This window comes from Heloderma suspectum, chromosome 1 (genome assembly GCF_057233095.1).
Source record: "Heloderma suspectum isolate Gila_16-S chromosome 1, 16-S_ref, whole genome shotgun sequence".
NCBI classification, from domain to species: Eukaryota; Metazoa; Chordata; class Lepidosauria; order Squamata; family Helodermatidae; genus Heloderma; species Heloderma suspectum.
In genome coordinates, this window is record NC_139458.1 from 251285340 (window position 1) to 251299230 (window position 13891).

The following is a 13891-nucleotide window of genomic DNA, read 5'->3' on the forward strand; positions in this document are numbered from 1 at the left end:
ATATGATAATTGCATCAAATCCAAAACAAAGCCAGATAAACTTAGGTTCCTTCAGTCACTGGGATCCCTGCACTCTTATCAGATAGCAAATCAGATAAGAGAAGTGACCCCAATGGCCTGGCCCCATAGCACCTGTCCGGCTTGGCCCACAGTGAGGTTCTGTCTTGGGAGGGTCCCAGGAAATCATATACTATTCCCTTGATGCCGCCTATTCTGGTCATGATCCAGTCACTGCGAGAGTGTTCTGTACATTCTTGTAGACCAGAAAACAACCAGCCTCAGCATTTAGCAGGCAGGCAGCCCAGCTCAGGAAACTGCCATCTCTGCTGCCCTGGGGCAACAAGTGGCTAACCTTGAAATCTTGCCAAAAGCTGTATCTTCAAGCCTTTAGCTGTCAACAAAATTAGTCCTGGGAAAAGGCAAAAACAGGTCCAAACAGCACTCTAGACATGGGCAGGAGAACTGCTGTACCACTAATTCCTGGAGATACAATGGCCTTCTGCATTTCCAACTATGGTGGTGGTGCGGCAGAGATATGTGCCCTGTAACATTTGAAAAGGAAAATGGGTAGTCACCAAATGCAGGAGAAGGGAGGAAGCCTTCAGGGAGACCAAACTATGCTTATTGCTTTTCAATTATAAATGCCCAATGCAAATATAAATCTTTCTTTACGGCCACTCTTAGGCACAACTGACCTGAGTCTTTGATCTCCACCTCTGCTGCAAAAAGACTGCTAGAGATGAGAGATTCAAGTATGTTGTGCTGAAGAGTTCCAGTGAAGGATTTACATTTGAAATGCAATGGTCTCAACAGTTGTTGTTGTTTATTCGTTCAGTCGCTTTGGACTCTTCTTGACTTCATGGACCAGCCCACGCCAGAGCTTCCCATCGGCCGTCGCCACCCCCAGCTCTCCCAAGGTCGAATCCGTCACCTCCAGAATATCATCCATCCATCTTGCCCTTGGTCGGCCCCTCTTCCTTTTGCCTTCCACTTTCCCTAGCATCAGCATCTTCTCCAGGGTATCCTGTCTCCTCATTATGTGGCCAAAGTACTTCAGTTTTGCCTTTAAGATCATTGCCTCAAGTGAGCAGTCTGGCTTTATTTCCTAGAGTATGGACTGGTTTGATCTTCTTGCAGTCCAAGGCACTCTCAGAATTTTCCTCCAGCACCACAGTTCAAAAACGCATCTATCTTCCTTTGCTCAGCCTTCCTTATGGTCCAGCTCTCGCAGCCATAGGTTACTACGGGTAATACCATTGCTTTAACTATGCGGACCTTTATTGTCAGTGTGATGTCTCTGCTTTTCACTATTTTATCAAGATTTGTCATTGCCCTCCCCCCAAGAAGTAAATGTCTTCTGATTTCCTGGCTGCTGTCAGCATCACACCTAAAGGTTTTTTCCCCCCTTCCTTTGAATGACACAGATCAGGAAGATTAATCATCTGGGCCCCACAATGCCAAAGATACTCAGGCAGCTATATTCCAACATCTGCCCACCACTGTATGTAGTTGAACATATTTCAAGTTATATATTTGGAATCCAAATATTGGTATTACTTCCATTTCAAGATCACAAAGAATACAGCAGCGTACTAGTTTTAGGATTAAAGACTGTGATGCAAAGGCCTTTCTCAACTATATGTTTGCTTTTGTATAAGTGCTATATGAAATCAGGGCTAGTTCCTGGAATGGGTGGCTCTTGAAATAGGATTTTTTTTTCCTGAACTACTCTGGAAAATATAGCCTAGAAAATTTCAGGGGTGGGTTTTTTGGCCAATGTTCCTCAGTAGATACATTGGTAGTTTCTTCATCCCTTGGCTCAGGATACAAACCACAATGACTTATAATGCTCATATAAAAGATAAAGTAAGAATTGAAACTATGGATGATCTAGGATTTTGGTTTGTTTGTTTTACATTTTTGAGCAAACCAATCTGATCTGCACTTTCTGGATGTCAGATCCAAATGCAGTTATCCTTCAGTTTTCACATTTCTCTGAATTTTGTGATACATTTTCAGCGCAAGTAATATACTGAAGTGTGCTTAATAGTGTGTATTTTAGGTTGAAATGCATACCAAAAATTCTATTTTCGAATGAATGCTTACAAAAATATGTATTCTGTAATAATATGTTAAAATGACATGAGTTTTTTTCTTTTCAAAATCACATATGGATGCAGAAACAAGATGGGGTGGGCTATGAATGAACACATGCAAAACTGACATGGACCGGAAATACATTGATCCATCCCTTATTCCAAGCTCTCACCCCCCTGGGCAATTTAAATTGTGATCTGAGCTGAAAAAGCTCTCCCTCCTGTTTATCAATGCACTCACTTACCTGGTCTTTGAATGCCCCACTGGGGTCCTGGGTTGAACTCCCATGGTTTTCTGCCCCCACCCCCCTCCAGCCTAAACTCAGTGCCTTTGGGGGGGAAGGACCATAGCTCAGTGCCAGAATCCATACTTTGCATCAAGATTGTCCTAGGTTCAATCCCTAGCATCTCCAGCTGAAAAAAAGATCTTCAGTAGGACCATGGATGTATGAGAACTTCATTTCAGTTTGTTTTTGATCTGGATTTCCCGGTTCACATCTTCTGGACTGAACATGGACTTGGACACAATCTGCAGTTGAAGTCTGTACATTTCCAAGCTTGCAATGTTATTTTTGGACCCACCAAAAAAGTGTGTGCAGATTTAAAAAATGTACATGAAAAAGTGCATACTTCTGAAAAATGCGCACAAATACACTTTAATCAATGGCAGAAAAATGCGCACATTTCAAAGATGTGCATAACTGATGTATACATTTGAAAAAATACGAACATATGCCTGGAAAGAAAAAAACCCATTGCTTGCTATCTAAATCAGACTCAAGTCCGAACGCGCATTGAGATGGAATTTGCAGAACTTTGGCGAGCTCGGGTTTTGCTGATCTGCACATTCCTAAGTAGCATAGGTGGGAAAGATGACTGCCTGAGTCCTTGGAGAGCTACTGCCAGTCATAATATAATTAATAATAAACAGTGTTACTTGATAAAGACAACCTTATATAATATTCTCAGAATTGTAACTGTTAAAAAAGTATCTAGATTCCCCTTAAAGTTTGGTCATTTTCTGACTTTATCACTGTTATTTGAACTTCAAATATCTCAAAACACTTTGAATTGGATCCAGCCTCTTTTCTGCTGGCTGAGGATTCCCTGAGTGGACTTTCACTCAAAACACCCCTACCAGCAGAAAGGGGAAGGTGACCTTCACCAATTCCCCTCTCCCCCTGCATCCTCCAGCACCCTTCACTGTTTTGGAGGATCCCTCAACCCTCCAGAGCAGATTTGGAGGAAGGCACAGGGGACTGCAAGGGGAGGAGGGAATTGGCAATCACCCCCCCCCCCTTTGTGTTAGCTGGATTCCTCTGCTGGATCAGAACCTTCACACCAGCAGAAGGAGCCTTTCCATCAGTGGGAGGCAGATTCTGGATCCAGCATTTTTAAAGGAACAGGAAGATCAAACAGAGATGCGTCTTTCTGCACTGGTCTGCCCTTGTTTGAATGTCTTTTTCTACTTTGAATGGAAATTCCAACTTTTATATCTGTGGATGTGAACAAAATGCGGCATTCTTGCATTGCATGTCACAAATACATCTACTACAGTGTGTCCTAGTTTCAGAGAAGGCAAACAAACATTTGTTATTCATGGATGAATGAATCCAAGTGTAGCCATCATTTTGGCCTCTGGATAAATGGTCAGAAAATGTATCTGGGAGCAAATGTGCTTTGCCAAGGCATACACAGTCTTAAGCATAGATTATATTAGCAAAAAATACTGCTAATAATGTTGCTCAGTGTGAACTCTAGCTCCCTTTTAAGAAAGCCAGAGTTGATGACACCCCTTTTTGTTTAGAGCTACATCAGGAAAGGCCTTTTCTAATGTATGTCTCCATGCAGCTACATAATTTTAGATCCTGGACTTAATGGTCTTACCGGGGGGGTGGGGGCATACCCAGCCAGCTGCCCCCAGACATAAAATTTATTTAAAAATAAAAAGAAAGGATGCTACAGCAACCAACACCAGCCACAGTGGGATCTGGCATGCCCATATCAGCCCAGGTGCTGACACTGGGACTCTTTGCCACTGCCTCCATCACTGCCACCCTCTGGGTGGTCATTTGGGAGTGGGTGGGCTGCGAAGCCTGGACCTCAACCCCAAGGTCCAGCCCTACCAACATCACTGCTTTGGGCCAGTTAATTACCAAAGAATGACCATGTTTCTTGAATTTGCAACAGTCAAGGGTGGACTCATACAACACACCATTTTGTTTTTCATTTTCATTTAACATTTGTACCCCACTTTTCCTTCTGAAAGGAAGCCCCTAAGTGGCAGACAATAAATACAAAACAATACATACAAAAAACCAATATTCCAGATAATCTAAACTAGGCCTGACACCATGTTTTGAAAGGCCTTGGCTCACTTGGCTGGGAGAGACTGGTGTGGTAACGTCAGGGCAGGACTTTGGGATACAAGTCAACAGAATGAGCAGGTGGGCCCTCAAATGCAGCTGGCCTGGATTACTACACTTCAAATTGAGTGAAATAGTAAACGTTACCATCTAAAGAGCCACCTGCCCCCATTGAGTTCAAAGTCTAACATTACCTCACTGCACCACTGAACTGGTCTTTCTCCAAGGGCTGGAGCAACAGTAATTTAACAGAGTTGCAGGTAATCCCAGCTCTCTAATACAGGGATAGACACTCCGTGGTCCTTCTGATGTTATTGGACTACAAGCCCCACCATCCCTCACCAATGGCTATGCTGACTAGGGCTAATGAGAGTTGCAATCCAACAACATTTGTAGGGCCATGTGTTACCTAATCCTGAACTAATGCAGCTGTTTGATACATACACTTGCAAACGTCTCTTTGTTGCAGTCAGTTTTAGAGATAAACTTCAAAGATCTTACCTACTTTTTGAAACTGCCCTTCACCTGATAGGTCCAGTACTTTTGTGCCCAGAACAAATGATTTATTTAACTTAACTGCATCATCATAATTATCATCGATATATTTATAAGCCATCTTTCTGGACCAAATCCACCTAAGGCAGTAAATAAAAAATGTAAGTCTTAGAATAAAAATGAATTAATTTAATATTTTTTAAACAATTAAATGCAAAACTACAAAAGAATTATAGTCCAAAATATAATTCAGTCAGTTTTGAAAAAATTACACAGTCACAGCAATCATTTTATTGGGATTCTATGTTTCAGCTTACAGTCTGCAAATGGTCTTCTATTTTTTGCTGTAGAAGCCATTTTGCCAAGTAGATGTACTGCAGTGGAGCTCTTGCTTTTCCCTTGCAGCGCTCTGTGTCACTTCTGGTGAGCAGCTATCTGCTCCAGCAACTTCTTTGAGCTCCAGTTTTGCATTGACTGAGGGCAGTGAGTGTCCCTGGGTATCAAAGCCTCCTGTTTCAATATGGCCCCAGGGAGTGTCAAGAAAGCTTTGGAGAACTTTCGCAAACAATGCTAGATTGTAGCAAGTGTTGTTCTGGGAGGAAATGCATTCAACTGGATTTGGAAGTAATCTGCCGTATTTTAAATAAACCAATTAGTAGCACCGCACGTATTTCTACAGCAGGGCTGTCATATGATTAGTTGGTGACATGTCTCTCATGCAACCCTTGTAGGCATAAAACTCCCACTAGTGATGCATTTGTTTTTCTCACTGCTTCTTCTCCATTAACAGGGACAGACCAAAACATTTGCTGGCTGCAGCAGAGCACCAAATCCCATGCCTCTCCTGCAAGCATCAACAGTTTAAAAAATCTCACTGCTCCATTCAGACATTTGTTCCTGCCTTCATCGATTCCCCTACATTCTGCCACCTGAAGCAGTCTGCTTCACCTTTCATTTCAGTGGTGTGGCTAGCGAAGAATCTAAATCCACATGTTAAACTGACATTTTAAGAATTGCTTTTTGGCCTTGACCTTGTTTATTTGCTAATCCATCTCCCAAAGGCTACAGACATGTGAGCAGACACCCTATTAACATTTTTCATCTACCTTTCCCTCTGCATAGCAGACATACCCTCTGTGTTGCTATGTAGGGGAATTACCATTCAGCTTTAAAAACCTTTCAGCAGTGACATTTAACATATTGAGCTTCAATTCATAAATCCCTGAAAGAGCTGTGCTTTGACAGAATTAGTGCACAGATTAACTCAGTAACGTCAAGTTCACTGAAATTGCCTGGATGGGCTATTTTTGATTGCGAGCGGAGATGGGTTAAAGAAGATGCAGACAACAAGCTTGGGTTGAAAATTGGGCCACATTTATTGAAATAGCTGCAAAGGGGTAACTAGGACGGGCATCTAACTGTGTCAGCGGCTAGCTGGCACTTCTTGGGCGAAAACATACCCAGCCTGAGGGGTGGCGGTGATCTCGCCATCCCTCCGGACTGCCCCTTCTGGGGGAGGTAGACCTTCCGGTGTCACCCCCAACCCGGTGCTGTGAAACACCTGGGTGAGTGAGTAGGGTTGGTCTCCCAGGCAACCCTTATCCCCCCGCCGAGCCTCACAACCCGTTCGGGGGGGCCCTCAGGCGTCACCTGTCACCATAAGGTGCCTCTGCATGCACACCATCCCTGCTTTCCTGTTTTGCCCGTCCTAGCCGCCAACTGGAATGTGACCGATAAAGACCATATTCCCTTACAGGACACACTTGACCCGCAAAACAGTGTGACGTAGGCAAAAAAGACGCACAGTAATAGGCCAATCGAACTGTGAGCCAAAAAATTCCTACATGATTCCCAAAGGGCAACCGGTAATAAACCCACACTGCTTAGGGGAGGGTGGGAGGGAGCTGCGTTGAGCCAGAGAGCTGAGTTTGAGAAGGGGGCTGAGTTTAAGGCAACTCAGCCTGCCCCTCCTTGCATGGTGGTGCCACTGGGGTGCACCAATCAAAGGCCCCTACGTCATGTCACCCCACCCGCCCGCAATGCCCCCCCCCTTTTAGCCAGACAAGCTGGCGTCGGGTGAGGGCATATGGGTTTACTGGGTTGTTTGAGAATGCTGGAGAGGCTAACGTATCTTTCTCCCTGTAGCCCCTATTCTGTAACCTTTCCTGACCCCAGCTGGAGATCCTTGATATGATGTTCAGTAATTGCTCCATGGCTGAATGATGATGACCTCTCTCAGGAGAACTTGCTTCCTTTTGTAAGACTGCAATCCTATACCCACTTACTTGGGAGTAAGCTCCAATGGGACTTACTTCTGAGTAGATATGCGAAGGATTGCACTCAAGAGTCAAAATCCATCTATTCTGGAAGGTGTTTGGCTAACAGGCAGACTAATTGCTTTGTTTTTAATAATGTTTTGTAGCCGTTGTTGAAAATGAATGTTTTAATGTGTTTCATCTTGATCTTGGGAAGTGAAGAATAATTAAAAAAAACTGACAAAAGGCTGAGATTTTAATTTTACACACCGTCTTTTTATGGTGATATTTAGACATGTCTGCTCCTAAGTAAGCCCCATTGAGTTCAATGGGATGTACTCCCAGGTAAGTAGGCATAGGATTATAGCCGTAATGTTTTAGAAAGATCAGATAAACAAGTGGTGACATTTGGCTACATTCTATGCCCACCTCCTGAATGCACATTGCAGGTATTCACAATTTGTCACCCATCAAGCCAAACACATACCAGCCATGTGTATTGTGGCTTTTCAGGTGCTTGAAAGCCTCCCCATTCTTGCAATACCAGGGATTAAGGGAGTCACCCAAAGATTTTTACCCAATGGGCACAAACCACTAGCAAATTCTCCTGCATGAGACCCATATTGTTCTCTTATGGTGCCTCTATTCATTTCATTGGGGCTTGTGCAGGACAACTGCCTACTGGAATTTTTGTACCATGTGTTGATGAGTAGGATTTTGTGCCTCAAAATGCTTTGAGCCAGACCTGTTTGTACACATTTACTGATTTTATTTGCCCTAATTCCTAGCTTAGCTCATCCCCAGGTGCAAAGGTTAGATCTAACCATGTGGGTTGGAACTAGACTTCAAGAAGACCCACTGAAATAAATGGGACTTAAGTTAGTGCAACCCAAGAAAAGTTAGCCATGACTAAAGGGTGTTTAGGCTCTGAGCACTACCAGTCAAAAGGCACTGTGCAGCTATTCTGTCTTTTCTTCCTTAATGGATTTCTTTTTCTGGTAAGAAGCAGTGGGAAAACACAGGAGGGCTACAAACTGAAGATGTCATTGTCTGGACTCCCCTGTAGAATTCCATGAATGAGGCAGTATAATTGCACAATAAATGCCTTATCTGGAAGCACCCTTAGTCATGAAAGCAATGGAATGGGTCTTAGTTGCAACAAACTCAAGTCCTGTGAATTGAAATGGAGCTAAATCACAACTCATAAAATTTGCCCATAATATTAAATTATCATATTAAAATGTAGGGCTGAATTCCAAGCTGAAGCGGGGTGCTTTGGGCCACTTCAGGCCACATCTGAAGTGGGTCAAGTTTGGCCCAAAGTGGCCTGAAGTGGGTTGGGTTACTCTGAAGTGCTTCAGCATGGTTCGGAGTGATCCAGAGGCCCAGCTGTGCCCACTTCCCAGCTGCATGCCCCACCATCCAGCCGTGCCCCCCTCCCCCGCCCAGCCATGCAAGCCCTCTGCTCCTTACTTGGACCCTTGGGACATGTGCTGTGTTGGGAGTTGGCATTGTGACTTCCTCTATTTCCAGACATTCAATCCTGTGCAAATGGCAGCCATAAGGCCATCATGTACGCAACATTACAGGCGTTTACGCCTGTAATGTTGCATATATGATGGCCTTAAGGCTGCCATTTGTACAGGATTCACTTTCTGGAAACAGAGGAGGTTGCCATTTTAAAACAAAATGGCAACTCCCTCAAAGAGGCTGACGGTGCGTGTTCTGAGAGTCCAGGTACAGAGCAGGGGCCTTGCACGCTATGGCAGGGACATCCAGGGAGGGGGCATGAGCCCGATTTGGCCATCGGAATCCTGCTTTGGACCTGGAGCCCAAAGCATTTTGGATGGGACCCGAAAGGGCCCAAAGAGGGTTGGGTCCACTTTGGAAGCCCCAATGCAGTCTCTGGGGTGGATCAGGGCGATTCCTGCACAGCCCTATTAAAATTAAGCAATATGTGGTTGGAAACCACCTGATGGAAATCTGCTGGAGAGAAAGCACAAAACCAAACCAGCGCTTCTAGAAAGTGTTTTGGGTTAGACTTTGGTAAGTCTCCAGAGGAAGGGAGTTCCACAGCTATTGACAGCTCCTCCCTATGAGCCCTGGCTTTCAAGTTGGTTCATAGATGGTTTGGTCCAGAGAGCTCTTTATATTGAGCTTAACATTTTAAAAGAACATGAGGGATGGGGTAGGGATGGGTGAATCTCTCAGTTTTGATATCTCACACATTCAAACGTTTTAAATCTCAAGTTTCTTTGAAAATGGAGAACTTTGTGAATTTTTGTAACTTCTTATCAAAACAAGCGGTACTGCAGGTATGGACATGCAGGCACTGTTATACGGTGGCTCCAATCTTTCTTGAAGGGGTGATTTCAGAAGGTGGTACTGGGATATTCCTGTTGGACACCGTTGCCGTTGGCCTATGGTGTCCCTCAGGGTTCTTATCTTATCCCCCATGCTATTTAACATGAAACCGCTGGGAAAGATTGTCCAGAGTTTTGCGGTTGAGTGCCACCGGTATGCTGATGACGCTCAGCTCTATCTCTCCTTTTCATCTAAATCCAAGGAAGCTGTTCCAATTCTAAATTGGTGTCTGATGTCGGTAATGGACTGGATGAGGGAAAACAAGTGCAAGCTTAATCCAAACAAGACAGAGGTGCTCCTGGTTAGTTGAAAGGCAGAGCAGGGAATAGGGACTCAACCTATGCTGGATGGACTTACCCTCCCTCTGAAGACTCAGGCTCTCAGTTTTGGGTGTCCTCCAAGACTTTGCCCGCAAGCTGGATACCCAGGTTTCAGCGCTAACTGGGTGTGCGTTTGCACAGCTGAGGCTAGTGCTCCAACTGCAACTGTTCCTAGAGATATCTGATCTGGTCATGATCATGCATGCACATTTGCACTACTGTAGTGCTCTCTATGTGGGGCTCCCTTTGAAAACTGCTTGGAAATTTCAGCTGGTCCGAATTAGGGATGTACAAAACTCAACTTTTCGTGGAATCTTTCGCAGTGAAGGGGGAGGCGCTCCATCCCTCCCCCCGGAATCTTTGATGAGGGGGGAGGCGATCCGGTCCTCCCCCCTGGAATCCTCGATGGCCGGCTCCACTCTGCGGCCAGGCCGCGGAGCAGCCGGCCAGGGCTGTCTGCAGCCAGATTTCTGGCTGCGGACGGGCTGCTGCGGATGCAAATGGTGGCTGCCATAGCGGCCGCCATTTGCATGCAGCCAGGCAGCCGTGATAGGCTACATAGGAATTTATGTAGCCTAACACGGCTAACCCCTCCCCCAAAAAAACACCCAGCGTACACAAATGGCGGCTACGGTAGCCGCCATTTGCGTTCCCTATTTTTCGCCAATTTATCTTACGTAAATATTTTATCTTACATAAATATTTACGTAGGCTAGAATGGTGAAAAATAAAGGAACACAAATAGTGCCCACTACGCTATTTGCGTTCCTCTTTTTTTGCCGTTTTATCTTAAGTAAATATTTACGTAAGATAAATCGGCGAAAAATAGGGAACACAAATGGCGGCCGCCGTAGCCGCCACCATTTGCGTACGCTGGTTTTTTTTGGGGGGGGGGGTTAGCCGTGGTAGGCTACGTAAATTCTTATGTAGCCTATCACGGCTGCAAGGACGGCAATGGCAGTGGCAGCAGGCCGGCCACAGCCGGCCAGGAGACCAGCCACCAGAGCCACCGCTGTCAGAGCCGCATCCTCCCCAGGTAAGTGCCATCCCGGGGGGATTCCGCAGGGGGTGGGGGGGCAGGAGGCCATTCCTCACTGGAATCCGTGGTGGAATTCTCTGCCATCCCTAGTCCAAATGCTGTAACCAGACTGTTGATCAAGTCTGGTTACAGGGAGCACATGACTCCCTTGTTACAACAGCTTCACTGGCTCCCGGTCTGTTTCTGGTCACAATTCAAAGTGCTACTTATGACCTATAAAGCCCTATATGGCTTGGGACCAGGCAACCTGAAAGGCCACCTTCTCCCATACAAACCTGCCTGGGTTTTACGACCTTCTGGGGAGGCCCTTCTTTCAATACCGCTGCTTCAGAGGCAGATTTGGAGGTGACACGAGAAAGGGCCTTCTCAGTGGCTGCCCCCAGGCTGTGGAGCTCCCTGCCAAGAGAAGCTAGGTTCGTTCCCTCTCTATTGTCCTTCTGCTGGCTGGCAAAGACTTTTTTATTCAAGCAGGCTTTTGGCGTGTAAGCAGGTCTGTTGAACTGGGTGCTCTTTTTATGCTGTTACCATTTTTAATTATGCTTTTAATGCATTTTAATCAAGTTTTTAATCAATTCTTGATTCTTTTAATCAAGTTTTTATATATCAATGATTGTAAGCTGTCAGGAGTGCTATTTTCTTGGTAGAAAGGTGGGGTACCAATCGATCAATCAATCAATCAATCAATCAAATGTATTATGACTGGGAAAGGTTCAGAATAACATCAGTGTAAAGCCAACAATTTCTTAGCAATACCTGCCCCCGCGTTCTTTATTTATAAAAGCATATGACTTATATTTATATACCGCTAAGAAACAAAACATTCCCTTTGATTTGTTGTTGTTGTTGTTGTTCTTAATGAGGCTCTGGTTTATCTCAAAAATGTCCTATAAGATTATTGAATGGTTCATCAGAGTCAAGACTCAGCCTTTTTGTTCCAGATGTCTGCAGCAGGGGAAGAACAAAAAAAGATGCTAGAGGGTCTCCACATTTGCTCGGCTGGGATAAGCTTGCCTCAAAGAGATTCTCTTTGATCATTGAGCAAACAGCTCTCATTTGTCAGTATTTGTATTGCATTTAGGGCACTCTCGTGTTGGAGCCTTTGGGTACTGTAGCACTGCACTGACTCCCATAAAATGGGAAACAGTGTGTTCTCATACGGGTGAATAAGCAGAGAATGGACTTTTAAATCAGGTTGATCTTTGGGCTTCAGTGGGTTTAAAGTGACTTACAGCTGCACAGCCCTGACTGTTCCTGTAGAAACCTCTCACTGCTTAAGGGTTAATTGTGTTTCAAATGTAATTTTCAGGCACATCAAACCACCTGTTCTTTGGCTGCTCCTTTTAGCGCAGGGGCTCAAAGGTTAGGTGCTCTGAAACATTTGCTGCTTCATATCTGCCTGCACAATTGTCCATGAGGAATTGCATGCCCTAGGCTGGCAGAACTATCTTCATCTGGATCCTAATTTTACTGAGGTGGTAAACCTGTGCTTGAACTGTACCACTGCAGACTGCATGTGGGTGGGGGAGACTTACATGATGGAATGCTCCTCTATATTTCCCCCTGCCACCCCCTTCACTTAGAAAATTAGCTGCCAAGTACATGCTAGCTCTCTATGTGCAGAGAATCCCCCACCCCCTCTTTTTCTGAAAGAAGAACATTCAGTCATTTGAGCCACAGCCTGCCCAGGAAGAACATCATATTTTCTGAACAATGGGAGATGCGAATGATTTTGGCAGCAGTATTTTGGATAAAATTTAGATTACGGAGGTGTGGCAGGGGAAGGGCTCCAGCAAGGGCTCCAGGCTCCAGCAAGGATGGGCAAAACTCTTTATTTCCAGATTGGTTCAGTTTTGCAGTTTTTTGCTTTTTTAACAAACCCATAATTCCATTCCCTATCCACATTAATCTTGATTTTAACTGTAAATCGTCTGTATATCAAGTGACTCATGAATTTACAAATAAATATAAATACATTTTAAAACAGTCCTCTCAAAATACACATCTAAATGTGTTTTATCTCAAAATATGTATTTATATGTGTGTTTGTGCCCCACTATACTGTTTTCTCTCAAAATGGTTTTTAAATGTCTATTTTTATACATTTACACTGCTGAGAACTGCATGGCAACATTCAAAGCTTAGCTAATCCCATAGCTAAGCTTCAACCTGCACATTAGTCCAAGATCAGGTCATTTCATACAGGAATTTGCAGCAACTGACTTTTTCAGGCATCCCTAGGTTCCAGTAGTCAGTGTTAGGTGATCAAAGCATGAACCAGAGTTTTAGTTGAGGGAACAGAGAAGAACAGGTGGATTTAGCGGAATGAAAATCACCCTTCCAGTGAGAAATGTCATTGTCATGGAGATTTATCCCAGCTTTCTCCCCAACATGCCAGCTTTCTACATGCAGAGAACATACGATTTTGGCAGCAGTGGTTTGGATAGAATTTAGACCACTGAGGTGAGACACACTTTTGTGTTCAGTATCTAGCAGTGTGTCCCATTTTCTAAAAAAGAAGCAGCTTGATCAAATGTGGAAGATCAGGCAGCCCGCTCCAACTGGTGGTAAATTCTATCGGGTGGATTCAGAATCTGCCTCCTGCAAACAGGCTAGTTCCTTCCATCCACAGGAGGCTGCTGATGTAGTGGAGGAATCCTGCCTGGGGAATAGAGGTGGCTGCAATGTTTGTTGATTCTCCCTTCCCCCTCAATGTGCTCTGGAGTTACAGTGAGGGATAGTGGTACTGGGTACAGCAGAGGGAGGGGAAATTGGTGACGATCGCCACCCCCTTTTTCTGCAAGTGGGAGTGTTGTGATCAGAACTCTGCTCAGGGAATGCACCAGTGGACTGAACTCAACCCTATGTTTCTGTTTGCTCTGATCCACTGCAGATTGCTGGGGACATTCTTGCTAAAAACATAGTGATCTGACCTACCTGGGTCCTCTAATGCTGATCT